Below are 17,103 nucleotides of genomic sequence, written 5' to 3' on the forward strand. Positions count from 1 at the left end.
AAATTCTACTAAATAAAAATTTTATGTATGTGTGTGAATGTGCTGCATTGAGAATGTACACATTTTGCCCAATGTTTAAATTAAAATATTAATATTGTTGCTCTCTTGTTCTGTGTTTAAAAATAAAAAGTATTTTTTGCACACTTAAATCTCCTTCTATTAATTACACGCTGCTGACAACTTATTATTTCGCCCTCAAGTCCCAAAGCTGTCTGGTAAGATGGCCACATCAAAGTCAGCGCCACCTTCAAAAGTGTTTTTAATTTTTTCAAAAGTTGCATTTTTAGTAGTAATTTGAATCTTTAACTCTGTGTGTGTGTGTGTGTGTGTGTGTGTGTGTGTGTGTGTGGTTTTTAAATTACAGCATGGAACCTTGAAGGCCTAGCCAGTACTTCAAATTTGTTGCAGATGCTGTATATAAATCTGATTTATCTTTTTTTTACAGTGTAGACATTTTATGTTTAATTTTACTCTTTTTGGTATCCCTAATGGTTTAATAAGCAAATTTCGTCGAACTGAATTCTTAGTAAAAAAAAGATATCAAAAACAAACTACCTTATACTCATAAGTAGATTTTAAAACATGAAAGGATTATAGAATTATGTCCTTTTTATCTGCATATGAATGCTACAGTTTTGACTATTTGCATTTTCAGCTATAATGTTATTTTTTTAGTTTGTTATATACTTATTAGATAAAAGCGTTAGCTCTGAACATTAGAAGGAAACAATACTTATTTGACAAAAGCGGTCCCTGCAGTCATTAATAAAACATACTAAAAATATCAGATATGTATTTTTTTCACTTATGACTTGATTATAATACCTGTGCTCTTTTTATTCTATTTTATATTTCTGGACAGAAAGTAACTATTCTCAAATATTCTTTCGGTCATAATAAACCATCAAAATTGAGTGACTTATGATGCAAATTATGCAGAATTCTCCTAAAGGGTGTGTCTATAGTAGGGATTCTCTAATTTTTTTTGCATGCATGAATTCTTGTAAAAATGCTTTCACCTCAAATATTTAGATAATTAAATAAAAAGGGTATTGGAGGAGGGGAGCAGGGTGCTTTGAGGGGGAAGTTAAGTACATTATGGATGGATTTATGATTGTACAGCTGGACTGAGTTACAGCAGGAGTACAAAACCTAAACAAAGGCGTTTAACTTTAAGGAGAGCATATCTCAAGATACATTTCTAAAATCTGTATTTCTACATTTATAGTTTTTTTTAAACACCCGTTTTGCATTAGTAAAAATAAATCTTTTCTTTTTTTTGGATTTGAGGTACTGCTGGGTGGGTCCACTGTGTTTAAATTTTAGTTTGCAGACACAAAGTTTCTTCTCTTTGATGAAATAGCAATTTCTATTTCTCCCTCAGTGTATAAATAATGTAACCTGTCCTCTGCTGATGAGCCCCTGGCCACTGAGAACTATTTATTCAAGTTCTCAGTTTCTCCTACCTGAATTCCATTGTTTAATTTCTAGTAATATACACACTGTCTGAATCAGCTTGAAACTTCCTGGGGTATTGACATCTTTTGTAATCTTTACCAGGATCTTATTCTTCGTGCTTATGTAGCACAGAGATTTTTATTTGGGCTTATATGGGTAAACCAGCTCTTTCCACCGTCTGTATTTTTGTTTGCATTTACTCTGTTTCTTTAAGGCCCCTTGAGAAAACTCCTTGTAATCACCTCAGTCATTTTCTCCGTTGCACCGTAAGCACTGTATGCCATGTGTCCCTTTAGCAAAAGATGTGAAGGTGCAGGCTGTTTGTCCTCAACAAAGACAGACCTCTTCCTCTTGGAAAGCGTGCCTGTGGGAAAGTCAGCTTTTGCAAAGCTCTGGTAGCAAAGGATGGGAAGACTCGAGGTGAAATATGGCCAAATATGGTTGATGGTTTTGTTTTATTTATTGAAGAATCAAGATTGCAAGCCTGCTTCTCCCTTTTCAGCCTGTAGGTCAGTTTGTCTCAGAAACACTGCGGTCACAGCTTAAGAAACCCACATAAATTGGCTTGTGACCCTCCTTGATCCCAGGTGTGTACCTGTGAGCCCCAGCATCTTTTCTCTCTCCTCGTCTCCTGGCAGAATAGAGTGGATGAGCTGAAGTCAGCCGGTGCCAGCCTGGAGTTTTCACAAAAGTCACGGAAGTAAAATCCTTTGTATTATAAATGGGGAGTTTTTTGTCCCCAATTAAATAATACTGGAGAAATAAGTATCTTATGAGTGAGTGTTTTCTGCCTCCCTCAGAATAATTCCTCCCTTCCTAGGAAAACTTTGCTCCCATATTTGTGAAGTATTTTTACAAGTTAAGGCATTAGATATATTGTTGTTGAGTAATTTTGCCTCTTTCAGATAAAATCAGTGGTAGGTAAAGATTACTGGAAACTTCTGATCAAGTTATTTGTAGTAGAAATCCATATAATAATGTGCTGGTTTCACAAGAGTACAGGTTTGGGGGTGGAACAGGCCTAGAATCAAATTCTACCTCCATGGGGCCGGCCCTGTGGCGCAGCGGTTAAGTGCGCATGTTCCCCTTTGGCAGCCTGGGATTCGCCAGTTTGTATCCTGGGTACGGACATTGGCACCGCTTGGCAAGCCATGCTGTGGTAGGCATCCCATGTATAAAGTAGAGGCAGATGGGCATGGATGTGAGCTCAGGGCCAGTCTTCCTCAGCAAAAAGAGGAGGATTGGCAGCAGATGTTAGCTCAGGGCTGATCTTCCTCAAAAAAAAAAAAATTCTAGCTCCACTTTCTAGATGTGTTGTTTATGTAATTTCTTAATGTCATTGAACCATAGCTTTTTTGTATAGAAACTGAGGTCTGTAACATCTACTCCATAGAATTTTTTTTCTAAGAATTAAATTAGGTCTGTTAATTTTAAAACTCTCTCCTTTGTCGTCTTCTTCATCACCGTCTTTGGTTTTGTTTTTTTTTTTTAAGATTTTAGTTTTTTCCTTTTTCTCCCCAAAGCCCCCAGGTACATAGTTGTGTATTCTTAGTTGTGGGTCCTTCTAGTTCTGGTATGTGGGACACCACCTCAGCATGGCTCGATGAGCAGTGCCATGTCTGCGCCCAGGATTCGAACCGTCGAAACCCTGGGCTGCCTGCAGTGGAGCGAGCGAACTTAACCACTCAGCCACGGGGCCGGCCCCCCTTTTTTTTTTTTAAAGATTTTGTTTTTCCTTTTTCTCGCTGAAGCCCCCCGGTACCCTGGTACATAGTTGTGTGTTTTTGGTTGTGGGTCCTTCTAGTTGTGGCATGTGGGATGCCGCCTCAGCATGGCTTGATGAACAGTGCCACGTCCGCGCCCAGGAGCCCAACCAGCAAAACCCTGGGCCACGGAAGCAGAGTGCGCAGACTTAACCACTCAGCCACAGGGCCGGCCCCACCGTCTTTGTTTTCTTGGCTATAATCTTTGTGGTCATCATTGTCCTTGCTGTGTCCCATCTCCCTGGCCATCTTCCTCTTTGTCATCTTCATCTTGTTTTCTCTCTCTCTCTCCTTTGCTTTCTTCCTCCTCATCTTCCTGTCCCCTACCTTTCCCTTGTCCTTTGCTCCTCTTCTCCCCACTAAACAACTCCATCATCCCCTATGATAGAAGACCTTTCGAGAACCTTCCTACAACCTTGGGACTCTTCAAACACTGTTTCAAAACCCCTGAGTGAGGCTGCATATGAAAAGCCCTCACACAGTGGCTGGTCCATGGGTGTGCCCTCATTATGTAGTGGCTTCCTAGGATCAGGAACCTAGTTCCCTTCTGTATCCCCAGTAACACATAATAGATGCTTAATAAAATTCTGCTCAAATAAATGAGTCTTTGAATTTTCATTGTGACATGTAGTTTGGATATATTCCACCACTTAAATGAATAGCCAACTCGTCATTGATTTATAGACATCTTAAAGGGCAGTCTATTGAAGAGAAAGTCACAGGGCATTTCAAAGTAATTACTGTAATTTAGAAGAATAACCACAAAACAGCTTTAAAAAAACTAAAAAGAGATTGTTTAGGTACATTTTGATGTGTTCATTGAAGGAAATACTCTGCAGCAATTCCAGATGTTGAGATAGATCTATGTATGTGTGTATATATATATATTTTAACACAAATGATGTTCACTGTATAGTAAGTGAAAGAGCATGTTACAAAACAGTATATATGAAGATATAGATAAAAATATATTAACTTTTTATATATGAGTATCAGGACTGTGGCTTATGTTTTATTTTTTTCTTTATTTTTCTATTTTTTCTGAATTTTATACTTCGAAAACAAAGAATGAAACTTTTGTAAAGCCTAGGAAAACTGTTCTATATGTTAAATAACATGTAAACAGATTGATTTGCCTATTGCAAGAGGGCTTCTGAATACTCCCTTCAAGCTTAAGATCATCGTTAAAGTCTTAATCATAGTTCCTGTTGAAACACAATCTTCATTGCTCCACTTTTGGGATTTTCTCAGTGCTTTAAAATTTTGAATATTTCCTTCACAATCAAATATACCTTCTCCCAACTTAAGCCCATAAATAAAAGCTGAAGAGCGCAAGCCTTAGGCACAGGTTTCCTTTTCAATTTCTCTAATCACTATTGCCTACACTTTCAATTTTCCATTTTCTACTCATTTTCTGAATATGAGAGAAGACTCAATAAAATAATAATTTTGCTAACAGAGATAAAAATGGCAATACTACTAAACTCAAATGTGACAAGAGAGAAAAGCCCACTTTGTAATAGCTCAGATTTCTGTCAGCTGATGTACAAAAGTTAGAACTTGTGTCACAGAAGACTAATACGGGATATTTAAAATGTGTAATATACAAGAAGGAGCATACGGAAGTTGAAGACTGTATATGAGGTTAGAAGAATGAATTCTCAGGACCCAGTCTAACATCCCTCCAGTATAGTGAGATAATTCAGTTTAAACACAGGGACAAAAACCTGTGTGCAGGGCTGATAGTCAGCAGTTACTGGTTGGTAACATATGGGTTGGTAAATAGCTGCTGTCCCTTGGGAGTCTCCCTCCCCCCTCCCTAGATTCCCTAGACTTCCAGAGCCGTGGTGATAGCAAGGGGCCAGTATCCCTTTGGATTGGTCCCATGCCTGTGCTATATTATAGGTTGTTAAATGTTTTCAATTGCCCATGCCACGTATCACTTACATGTTGTGGTTAAAGATTGCATCAACAATCTTTTTAGCAAAAAGGACCTCAGTTTTATGCAATTAAATCTTAGCCCAAGAGAAAAATCTAGAAGCAGCCAAACAAGATATGATACATAGAAACAAAAAATGGCACAAACCTGCCCATCTCCTTTTACCTAATGTCATATAAAAATATGTCTATGAAAAAACACTCCCAAATGAAATAATATATGTGAAAACCTGATGTAAGCTGTGAAATGCTATTTAAGGGTAATTTATTAATAAGTCTGTGAGGCTGAAAGATTTAAAATGTTCCATGAGAATAGGTTGCTTGCAACTGAAAAACTGTTGAGTGGTGATTGCAGGATGGTAATAAATAGGAGTAGCAATCCCATGAGCCCTGAGGGCCTAGTGGTTAAAGTTCGGCACACTCTGCTTCAGCAGCCTGGGTTCCGTTCCCGGGTGTGGAACCACGCCACTCATCTGTCAATAGCCATGCCGTGGCAGTGGCTCACACAGAAGACCTAGAAGGACTTACGAGTATGTACTGGGGCTTGAAGGAGGGAAAAAAAACGAAAGAGGAAGATTGGCAGCAGGTGTTAGCAAAAAACTTTGGCTTTGTGTTTAAAAAGAAAAAAGAGTAGCAGTCTTTCATTGAGCACCTAGTATAGCCAGACGCAGAGATTTTCCTACTGTTCTGTAATCCTTTTAACAGCCTTGGGAGGCAGGTGTCATTATCCTGTTACAGAGCTGATGAAACAATTAGAGGAAACGCCAAAAGTCCCTACCTGAGCTCTTGTTTCTGCTCTGTTCCCTGGCCCATTCTCATCCTACACAAAGGAGCTTCTGTTTCTGACTTTTCTCCTCTCTTGGGGCACTAGGGAGCTATTAAAACTCCCTCCATGTCTGGCAGACCCCTCAGCAAAAATCAAGGGAGTAGGAAAGGGAAGATTCCAACTCTCCGCTTATTTTCACTGAAAAAGCTAAGTCTCCTGTGAGGGGGTCTGCCTGGCCCTGGCTTTGCATGGTGAAATAGTTTTAGATAACTGAATGTGACTGGATGGTCACATTATACCTTAAAATATCCTGGATGGAACAAATAAAGCAGACAAAACATTCCATTTCAAATAGCCTAATGGCAATAATTTAGAGAGCAGTATTAGAAAGTATTATAAAACAGATTTTTCCCCTTAAAATAAATTATTGTACTGCAGCCTGTATTGTTACCATGTGATAATAGCAAATACATACGAGTATTGTGAGACTGACAAACTCAATGTAGTAAAGAATGTCGGTTTGTATGTTACAGTATAGACGCTCATCAGACAGACTTTGTTCTGCAGGAGATTCTGAAACCAAAGTCAGTAGCTTTTTGACAAAGTTCTTTTCATTTAGAGGATCTTCTGACTAAAAAAAATGGGGGATTAAATTATAAAGTGATGAACAAACAGGTTATTTATGGAGTGATTTCCCACTAACTAGCCATTTCCTTAATAATATGTCCATTTTCATTTATGTTTATGCTTTTGTTTATGTTTCGTTTTCCGTAATATTCCTACGTTCTACGTTAGAAGTTAATCATGAACAAAAAGCCACATCGCCCTTTATCCCAACATCATGAAATCATTGCAGATGAGGTGAAGAGATAAAGTAATTGAATTAGAAATGGGTGGTTTAAGTTTACACCATTTTATTGTATCAGGAATTTTTGATATTTGAGACCTAGATTTCCACAGCTGTGCAATCACTTGTGCCTAAGATACGTATATGAAACCAGGTTCTATAATTTTATTTTAAATTCTGAAGGAGGATAAGTGTAGATGGTCAAATCTATTACCCAAAAGAGTTTCATCTGAAGTAAAAGAACTGATGTCTCACTTCGTACAACATGGAGGTATGATCCTTGTATTTCTAAATATTCCTGCCCTTGATTCTTTGCTGTCTATTCAGTTTATAAACTTTCAGTTTATAAACAATTTAATGAATGGTGGTGGCAGTATATGAGCATAATAGTTTGTATTTTTAAATTTTCTTTTCATAATTTTCCTCTAATCTTAAAAGTAAAATTTTATGTATTTTTTTCAGTCTTATAAATATATGAGCCTATTGTGGAATATTTCTTCATAGAGTTTTAAATTTTCCATTGGATATATACGTAGTTTAACCTCTAACCTATTCAATTATTTGAGAAGGAGTAAAAGAAATCTGTTTGTTACATTAAGAAATATCTATATCAAAGAATATCCTAGTTATTTTTTACTTTTTCTATGTTGATGTTATAGCATAAAAAATATGTAGGTAGTATTAGAGAAAAATTATGCATTGTTACTGTCGAAATTTAATAATCTAATAATGTTGAAAGAATTGTGTAACTAGACCTTTGACCATTCTTATTTTAAGTTTAGGTCATTTTAGATTTATTTAATTCCTAAATGAAACAGTGCAATTCAATCAATTTGGATATTTTGTTGAAATTTTTAAGTTAAAAATTGGTTATCTGGTAGCTCTTGTAGCTTATTTACAGAGATGATATATGGTGTTTTAAAGTTCTTTACAAAGGAGCCAGATAGAGTTGGTTAATGTGGATTTGATAAAATTCCCTAGAATTTCCCTTGAATTTATTTTTAAAAAGCCACTTAGCCAATAGTTTTTGTTTTATTAGAAATGATATAGTAAAACTTTGAAACTTTGTATTTTAGCAATAAGACTTTGTCTTAATTTAGACAGATGGAGCTGTGGTTTATCTTTGTACTTTCTATGAAAACAAAAAATCAAGATGTAATAACTCTGTTAGTTGTTTGTTGAGCGTATTTTTTAAGTAATTGAAAGCATTTTAGAAATGCATGTTTAATCTGAACAGGGGGAGTGCTGACAAAATGCTGTTCTGAACGGTACGTTACAGGGGGCTTTGCGGGAGGCTCTGCACAGCCATGCGTCTGCGTTACTGCAGCCGCAGTGCAACTGCGCTAATGCACGCTAACTGGGTTTCTGAGAGGTCCAAATGGTGGAATATTTCTGAAGAAATCCAATATTGTTATTTTTCAAATTGTTAGAATAGTAAAGTCCTTGAAAAGTTTCTTATTGTTAAGAGTAATCTCTGAGTGTGGGTATTGTGTCTATTTTTGTCTGCCCCATAGTAGCTAATAGTATAATTGATTGAATTAACAAACATGATTTGTAATTATACTCAATGTGTGATTTAAAGTGCTTGATAGAATATACTTGAAGATACTTGAACAGTCAGCTATCAAGCATTTTAAACGTCTGCCGTCACTACCAACACCAAATATTGTTGAAACGATGCGATGGCGCTGTACAGAATGAAAGAGCTCCCTAAGTGGGGTTCACTTTCAGCTTGAGTCCAGTATGGCTGATGACAAAGTGACTAAGTAGCAGAGTTTAAATTCATGAAACTTGTGTCAGAAGTAAAATAAAGGAAACATTCTTTTTTTAAAAAATCGTCTTTAATTCAGATTTTTCTTTAGTTCTAGTGCAATCTTAATTAGTGAAGTTTTAGTCTGCACTGACTTACTTTATAGAGTGTAAGTGAGACTATATGTTACCGTATAGAAATGCTTTCTTTTTGTAAAGTATGTTTAGTTGCACAGATGCTGAATGACGTGGCTTTTATAGAGAGGAGCCCTGGTGTTTGTAACGTTTCTTTCAGTTGGTGTTTCTGAACTCTCTTTGGTTCTTCTTTGCTCTGGGGTTAAAGAATTCCTTTTTGCACCGTAAATATTAATAACTTTTCAGTTACTTATAATTAAAAGGCTTCGTGATGTAGACTCCAGAATGTCTTCAAATTCAACAAATGTTAGTGCCTGAAGGAAAAAGCAACGATTCTTCAGAATCAGTTACATAGAGATCTTTAAAGACTATAGTTTTTCCACATTTCAGTGAGTTGTCCCTGACACTCGTGACCTTTAGGAGTATTATTAATGATATGCTTACATGCTTGTTAACATGTTCTTAAAGAATGTGAAGAAATAAAAATACAAAGTTACATTATTTGCTTTAGTAAATAACTTATATGTTAGAAAATGTATGTTTTCTGGAAAAAATTAACTGGGTCTTAGAACTACCTTAATGGTTGTTTGTATTGGAAGATGAAAAGCATCCGCCTTTGTCAGATACTGTTTCATAGAGCACAGAATGACTCTGTAAGTTGCCTAATTCTGCTTTGTATGTGGGACACAGATGTTTTCCCCTCCAAAAAGGGATAGCAAGCACATAAAAAGGAGATCAAACCTGTTCCCGAAGAGTATGTGTGTAGTACACTGTTGGAGAGGATTTTGAACTCAACTAGCTTAGTAAGCTAGAAAAGCAGCAATGCCGTTATCTTCACTAGCAGAAAGTATGCTTTCCAAAGTGTTAGTTGTTTGACTAACCTGGGTAAATTCAATGTCCGTAGTGTTTTTTTTTTAATTAAACTCCCTATTTGAGGTCATCATAATTTACATGCAGTTGTAAGAAATAATACAGAGAAATCCCGCGTACCCTTTACCCAGCTCCTGCAGTGGTGACATCTTGCAGAACACTAGTATGCCACCACAACCAGGATGTTGACTCTCTTTCATGTTTTAAAAGTGCTTCTTGAGTCTAGCCACATGGCCAAGGCATAGCACTATTTTTTCTTTTGTTCTGAATAAAGGACAACAAATGCCTGACTATACATATAAAAATTATCTTTAAAATTAACATAATAAATATATAATGAGATGTCTGTTATTATTGTGGGGGTACAGAGATTCGTACCATAAAGCTCTTCATTTTTGAATAGTTGAATCTTATTAAATTTTAGATGAAGTGCTCTTTGCTTTCCTGTGCAGTTTCGTTTATTGGGTCTACTGACAGATTTTATTTTGATTTCTTTTTTTTTTAATCAGAGCAGTGTACAGATTATATTAAGTTGAAATCTGAATAGTTTTGGTAATTAACCAATATAATGATAGTATCTTTGGAACTAATGCAGCTGTTTTGTTGGGAATGAATGCGTTAGTATTAATTTAGCAAGCACATCACAGATTTTAGATATTAGATTAGTAATTCTCAAATTTTACTGAGTATAAAGAATCAGCTGGGAAGCTACTTGAAAATGCAGGCTCCCTATCTCTACCCCTAGAAACTCTGCTTTCGAAGACCGGGGGTGAGGCCCAGGGATCTGCATTTGTAATTGAGCACTGCAGCCGATTCTGGTGAAGATGACCCCTGACCTACACTTTGAAAACACGTGACTCAATATTGACGTTTTCTAGCATTATATTGTAGAAGCAATAGTGTTTATATTTCTAAATACGTATAAAAAAACATCATTTTCATTTTCCAGATTTTTGTTCAAGTATGGAATTACTGTTTTTCATAGTCTTATTGCTTAACTTAATGGGATTTTTAGGTTTCATCATTGCAATTCAATAACACCTCTGCCCTCCAGCTGAAATCTTTTTCAAACCTGTGGCCAGGATCTTGGGAGAAGCAGAGGCGTTTGTGCAGTAAAGAGAAGACTTTGGCACAGAGATGGAGAGCCAGCCTCAAAGTGCTGCCTTCAGAACTGCAGAGTCAAATCGGTTGGTTGGGCTTCTTTTTTATTTTCTTTTTAAGTAATGACAGAGAAAAGTTAAAAGTCATAAGTTAAGGATTAGAGATGAAAGTAGAGAGAAAGAAAAGATTAGCATAGAATGAGACAAAGAAGATGTGAAGGTGATTGGCTCTGGAAAGCTCGGCGTCCCAGCAGCCCACGCGCAGGCCGGCCTCCTGAGGCGCTGAGAGCAGGGCGGAGTGCTGCTCAGTACCTTGGTCTGAAAGTTCAGAAACAGGAGAAACTTTAGAAACATTTCCGTCAAAAACTGATGTTAATTTTCTAAATATGGCTATTCAAAGCAGAAAATACCTTCGTTAATCCAGAAAATTCATTTGTAAGCAAGATTTTATTTCCCAGAGATGACAGAAAAATGAGGTGTGACTTATTCACTTGACTTTTGAGTAATACGCATTCTTCTAAGGAAAGCTAGGTTATCATATATACCTTTTTTTAGACTTTTTTTTTGCTATTGTCAAAGAAAGTCTAGATGTGCTCCATTCCTTTCCAGTTTCTTGACCCTTACATTTGGCTTGGCTGTGACACAGTGATGTTTCAGGAAGTGTCTCACCGTGAGCACAGTTGTAACTTTGCTTGTTTGAATACTGTACTTATTTGTTTTCTCCATATGTGCATGTCAAAACTTATACTGAATCTCTCACCTCAAGAAGCATTGTTCTGTTAGGGTGTTGTTTTAGTCATCTTATTTATAAGGTTAGCGGAACAAGAGCTCCACTTTGGCTCACAGTGTTAGAAATCAATTATAGTGAAAGAAGACAGAGACAGATGTGTGATTGCAGCCCCTTCCACAGACACCTGCGTGTGCTGATCGCTTCCTTTTAAACATCGATACGTTACTAACCTAAAGATTGTTTATAAAGTAAAATTGTCCGGTTTAGTGATATCTATGTTGCAATCTTTTTGTTTGTTTCTATTTTTCATTTAAAATAATTTAACTTCAAGTTTACTTAGGTTGTCGTAAGAATTTTTTTTGTTTTTAATCAATAAGAAGGCTGCCTGAGGCTGTATGAGGTGATGAGCGATTAAATGGGTAAAGACGTTTTCAGGTTGTTGTTCTTTTTTAATTGTTTTGCCTGGAGTTAGTGAGGATGCTGGAAGGTGGGCCTTCTCACTGCTGGTGAGAGTGTAAACTGGGACAATCTTTCTGGAAGGAAATTTTGCAAGTATAGTTTAAAATTCTTAAAAATGTACATTCCCTTTAACCCAGCAATTACTTTTCTAGAAATTTTTAAAAATAAATTATCAAAATATATGCAAATATCTTATATTACAAATTATGCTTTATCCATGTAGTGGAAAACTATACAATATCATAAAAATCACATTTCCCAATAATATTTAATGATACGGGAAGTTCATGATTGTTAAATGAAAAAATACTAGAGTATAATAGTGTAGACAATATGTGTATGGTATGTCTGAGTGGTAGATCCAAAAATATTTATACCTTTTAACCCAGTAATTCTCCTTTTAGAGATTAATGTATTGTAAGTGAAAATAAATAAATATTTACACCTCTTTTTAAAACACTGAACAGAGATGAAGAGAATAAAAATAATTCTCCCTGTAAGAGTTACTGTATATTTAATGTTTTAACACAGAAAAATGTCAGGGTGGTGTTGAAAGTGTTGTGGTTAGGATTCTGATGCATGCTTATCTACAGATTATAAGAACTTTCTAAAACAAAGTGCTTCAAAATAATAAATGAGCGAATGGAGGGAAAATAAATAGCATTAGGGTAGACTAGAATGTCTACTATATAAGGTGCTGAAAGGACAGGAGATTTGAGTCCTGGGGATTCTACAGGGAAAAATCTCTTCAGGACTGGGAAATCATTGCAAATTTTCAGTTGTCAAATGCAATGTATAAGTCTAAATTAATGGGCATATCCTTTAACAAATTGCCTATATTCCTGTTTTGGTTTTTTTTCCTGTGTGGATTTAGGTCAGTATTCAGATACAGCTTTTTAATTCTATCGGAGCTCTTTAACTTAATTCCAAATGTTCTTGAATGGCAGAGGCAATTCAGTACATTTGTTTAAAATATTTCTACAACCTATGTATCTTACTATGTTAAAATAAACTAAATCTCAATACTCTGATTCTGATTCTTTCAACTAGTCCATAAAATGATATTCATTAAAGGGACATACATGAATAAAATTTCCTTACAGAGGGAACAGCATCACTTATAATATATTGATTTATAGCTCTCGTCCAATCTTTTTCAATATACATGCACTAATAGGCATTAGACTCTATATGTCATGTCATAATCTGACTTTTTTCTCTTCATATCAAATCATAAACTTCCCAGGTCACTAAATATTATTTGCTTTTAAAGGGCTTTTAAAATTTTGTATATTATGCCATTATATGGATAAAGCATTAACCATAAAAGCTATGGAAAATATTATTTTGAAAAGAGCTCATAGAAGTGAAGAAACATTTTCTGAAAGGATCATCTTCTATAACTCTATTCCACCTGCCATCTTTATGACAACCTTCCTCCCTCAAACTCACCTTCAAAGGCGTTTGCACTGAAAATTTTGCATTTCTAATGTGTTTTGGAAAACTGAAAAGGTTTAATGTGGTTTGGAAAATGTAATGTAACATTTAATTTTTTTTAAATATTCCCAAACCATGTGCAAAACTTTTCCTAAAGAATGTAGCCACATCTATCTGTGTAATTTATTCTTTGTGTTTATTATTCTTTTTTATTATAATAAAAGAAAATTTTGAGAAGAGAACAAAAAACCATAGACCCACCACTCTGAAATAGTAAACTGTAAATTACAACATCAGTGTTGGAAGCATTTTTCCAGATTATTAGAGTTTCCTTAATTCTCTTTTTTTTTTTTAATTTTTATTTTTTTTGAGGAAGATAAGCACTGAGCTAACATCTGCCACCAATCCTCCTCTTTTTGCTGAGGAAGACTGGCCCTGTGCTAACATTCCTGCCCATCTTCCTCTACTTTATATGTGGGACGCCTGCCACAGCGTGGCTTAACAAGCGGTGCGTAGGTTCGCACCTGGGATACAAACCGGCAGCTCGCTGAAGTGGAATGTGTGAACTTAACTAGTGCACCACCGGGTCGGCCCCTTAATTATTATTATTATTTTTTTTTAAGATTTTATTTTTTCCTTTTTCTCCCCAAAGCCCCCCGGTACATAGTTGTATATTCTTCGTTGTGGGTCCTTCTAGTTGTGGCATGTGGGACGCCGCCTCAGCGTGGTTTGATGAGCAGTGCCATGTCCACACCCAGGATTCAAACCAACAAAACACTGGGCCGCCTGCAGCGGAGCACATGAACTTAACCACTCGGCCACGGGGCCAGCCCCTTAATTATTATTTTTAATGACTGCCTGATACTCCATCAAGTTCTTTTACCACATTTGACGATTCCTTTTTACCCGTTCCTTGTGTGTTCCTTCTAGTTTTATCTGCTAAGCCCTCACTGCAGTACGTGCATTATTTTAAGCATGCAGTTTTCTCCTCTACTTCAGGATCGTTTGCTTACTCTGTAGTTTCAGCAGTGGAATTTATTAGAAATGAGCTAAACTCATTAGAGTCCTTATTGCCCTTCATAAGAATATTTTCCCTTTTCATTTATAAATGGTATCAAAATAATACATTCTTATTTTCATATTGCTGTTTATGTTTTCTTTTGATTTTAAGCATTTTATATTCTTAATAGTAATCTCATTGATTTGTTAGGCAATATAAAATTTAGATTATTAAATATCTGTAATATATGTGGTCAGTAATCTTCAGCGAGCAGTGTTACATCTGATTTCTTGGTTGCATAGTTTTCAAAATCTTGGCTTGTATTGGTAATTTTCTTTAAAAAAATCTTTTAACAGAATTTTTGTTATCACATTATGATAAGTGATGAAGGAAATGATGCCTCAAATATATTTAATTATTAGAGCTCTATTATTTTGAAAAATTAATATTGACATAAACTAGATTCTACTTTATTGCCGTTCCTATATCTTCTTTCAAAAGTTCATACATGGATATTGTCTAGGATTTTTAAGCCTAATTGTAAGTTAGAGTACTAATTTATTTATCTGTTAAAAATAAGTTAACAGAATCCCAACCCCCTCTCCCCAGTGTGACTTATAGATTAGTTTGCATTATCCCTCTGCAGACTGCCCATTAGATGACTGAGGAATCTTTAGGTCTATTCTCATTATGGAATAAAAGTCACTGTCAACTGGATAGGCTAACATATAGTAATGTTTAGATAATTAGGCTTGCAGTCTATTTTCTTATGAAGACATTTATTATCTAACATTGTTTTATATCATTACAGATTTAATTATAAAGGATCTATTTATCTTTCCATTTGCTATGAATTTTATGGGGGTGGTAATGGTTGTTGTTACATAATGTTTTCTCCTGGCACATATTATTTAGGATTTCTCTGCCTTACATAAGAGAACTAGTACATGCTCTGGAAGATATATTTTAAGTATAAGCTTGCATTAAATTGAGAATCATGGTCCATTTCACATTTCTAAAGTAAAATCTCTGATTAGAAATGCACTCGAATAAGTTTTAAAATGTTTTATCTATAAAATCTGACTTTGGGGATTGTTTAGAATTTAGCCTTGTACCAGCTTTTCGTCATTTGTTTTTTTACCATGTCCGTCACTAACATCCGGCCTTTCCTCCACCGCCTCACTGTCAGCCTGACCAAAGCGAGGAGCCGAGTGAGGGCGCGGTTTCCAAAACCTGTGCTCTCATTAGCGTATTTAGAAAGAAACTCAAATGTAGTCAGTAAAATTAAAACCTTTTCTGTTTGGAAGTATTTCATTGACATTAACGCTCTTCTTTTAACTCATATTTGTCAGAAAATTGGATCACTACTTTACAAAGATAGTTGTACAAACATAGAAAATCATATGGTATATTCCTGGTATTCTCAGAATTGCCTCTGAGACAGAAAACCATGATACAGACAGGAAACATATGGACGTGTAATCTGTTGTAATTCTTTTAACTATTGAGATTTGATGACCCAATGCCGTTTATCTCAGCTGCATAATCCTACCAATAAACTCATAATCGCACATCAATTACTGTAATTCCTAGACACTCTAAATTGTTCACCTGCTTTCTGGAGTTAAATTGACATTTGGCAGAAGAGTTAGAAATATTTAAATTCTCTTTATGCCATTTTATTAATTAAATTAAAACTTTAAAAAACAATTATTGAAAAACTCAAAATGAACCTCCAAACCCTATTTTATCTTTTCTTTTCTAGAAACTCATAGTAATTTGGAATTTTTATCCACCTATCTTAGCAAAGGAAGCATTTCTTCCTGGTTTGCTCTTACGAGGAGAACGGAAAATATTGTGTGTGTGGACTGACCACTTTCTTGCTTCAAATCCTTCTGTAAGGTAGCAGATGCTCACCTTGCCCTCTCAGAACACAGTGACTGTGCGTGTAATACGTTCCAGGTTTTTGTTTGGTTTCTCAGGAAAGAAGCTATGTACGTAAACTTAGAGAGTTCTGGGAAATTACCCACCCTTCTGTCCATCGTGCATGAGAAATGTCTTGCCCTACTCGACGACTTTTCAGCCGTTTCCTCTCTTTCAGCAAAGGAGCTATAGGCCCTCCCCTATCATGTGGATGGTCCAACTCTGCTTAGATATATGTTCTAAACGTAACAGACACAGAATTAAGGCATTTCCAGTGATGAGGTTGAAAGGAAAGTAGTAGGAATATAGGAACAGAAACAATTATAAAAATCTCTCAGAAGTATTCCAATTAATGACTACTGTATAACACCTGTGTTCCCCTCTTAAGACCTCGTTGAAAATGTCCCAATTTATTTTATGTGCTATTTTCATCCTTTGCTGAAAAATTATTTCTATTATTATTTTGATGTAATAGTCATTGTTTTTATTCACCATTCCAATTTTTCCACTTAAATTCATAAAGAAGCACATTTTGAAATATACTTGCTTTAAATGTGATGATTTTCAAAAAGTTATTAAAATAACTTTAAATAAATAATTTTAGGAAATTAGTAAGAGAATATTTTAGGATTCTGGGGGAAATAGGCAGCAGAGAAATTTTACTAAATTTCATCCCCATCACTGTAATTGCTTCCCCATCACGGAATCTCCAAGATGGAAGGAATAAAGTCATTAAAGAGGGGTTTCAAGTCACTTGCTAAGATAATATAGTAGAAAGTTGGTGTGTCCTAACCAAATTATTTCCCTTTTCAGTTGTATAGGATCTGGAGTTCAGAAATAAACTGTAATCTTAGAAGAAATGTGTTAATCTTTCAACATGTTATTGAAAATTCACGGAAAGCATATATAGCTGTTTTTTAAAAGTGCA

The 17,103-nt window shown here is 35.6% G+C and overlaps 1 protein-coding gene across 2 annotated transcripts in view; it reads left to right on the top strand.

Moving 5' to 3' along the window:
* The window catches only part of COX10 (cytochrome c oxidase assembly factor heme A:farnesyltransferase COX10), a 127,940-nt gene that overhangs the window by 58,211 nt on the left and 52,626 nt on the right, over positions 1-17,103 (top strand). The gene's annotated exons all lie outside the window — the stretch shown is intronic.

This window comes from Equus przewalskii, chromosome 10, assembly GCF_037783145.1.
Source record: "Equus przewalskii isolate Varuska chromosome 10, EquPr2, whole genome shotgun sequence".
In the NCBI taxonomy this organism is placed as follows: Eukaryota; Metazoa; Chordata; class Mammalia; order Perissodactyla; family Equidae; genus Equus; species Equus przewalskii.